This window comes from Haplochromis burtoni, unplaced genomic scaffold (assembly GCF_018398535.1).
Source record: "Haplochromis burtoni strain Fernald_Lab_line unplaced genomic scaffold, NCSU_Asbu1 Contig_1106, whole genome shotgun sequence".
NCBI classification, from domain to species: Eukaryota; Metazoa; Chordata; class Actinopteri; order Cichliformes; family Cichlidae; genus Haplochromis; species Haplochromis burtoni.
In genome coordinates this window covers 76,958-78,163 of record NW_024583467.1, presented here as the reverse complement: position 1 = coordinate 78,163, position 1,206 = coordinate 76,958, and positions in this window count along the sequence as shown.

Genomic DNA, 1,206 nt, shown 5'->3' with positions numbered 1-1,206 from the left:
TTTACAGGGGGATGAAGATGCTGCTGGTGTTGCTGCTCCTCATCAACAGTAAGATACACACTTTAAATACTGTTTAAATGCCGATTGTGTGTAAAACTTATGGAGCTGTATTACAAACAAGTAACTTGAATAGTGAGGAAAGAAGCTTTGTTTGTAAAAATATGAAAGACTGTAGTCAAAGGTTGTGCTTTTCCATCATTGAGACGCTGAACAACATCCTAAAATAGTTTTACACTAAATCCCTTTGTTTGTACGGTGGTTCAGTCCTTGTCTTACAAACAGGCGTTCATCGCAGTCACCGTACAAGTCTGTAGGCACTGAGAGCCAAGGATGAACATTTCTGACATACCTCTGCAGCAGTGCCAACTACTCGCTGTGTGTGTGTGTGTGTGTGTGTGTATACATGGTGTAGACTTGTTTAAACTGATTCTACTACGGTGGTTATCCTCAGGCGGAAGGAGTGGCTGAGCAGCCTGCAGTTTATTCATATTGAGTGTGATGTACAAGAAGGTACAGTGTTGTGTGTTTTGTGTAACAGGAAAACATCACAGTATAAAAGATGAAGATAAAGGCTGAACTGACAGCTGTTCCACTGCTGTCACATTAAGGACCTGCATCAGAATAATTTTTGTAATGTGTCTTTACTGGAACAGCAGTTATTAAACTTGTCACAAGATGGCGCTCCAACAGAGACACAACACAATATTCACAGTCACATTAAGTGGTGAAGGAAACACTTGTATGTACAATAAATGTATCTACAACATCTGTGTCAAACCAGCTTACTATTGTGTTGTCAAGAGTCACGTTTCAATATTCAAACACATGTCTTGGGTTTCTTAAATTTATTTTTCACCTGAGGTATCTGAGACAAACCCACAGCATGCAGTTAATTTCTATGTCTGTTTATGTGTCCTCAGTTTCCCAGCATGCCCTGGCTGTGGTGGTGGAGGTGAATGAGGGGGAAAGATCTGTCCTGCTGCCCTGTCAGTACTCAGGTATTACACCCGAGGACCCCACAATGATGTGGACGCGCAATGATCTTCATCCCAACTCTGTCCACCTACAGCGAGAAGGAAGAGATGACCTTAGAGGGCAAAACCAGCGTTACAGCGGACGCACATCGATGAGGCGTGATGCTCTGCACACTTTAGACTTCAGCCTCACTCTGAGAAAACCACAACTGACCGACAGCGGCAGCTACAC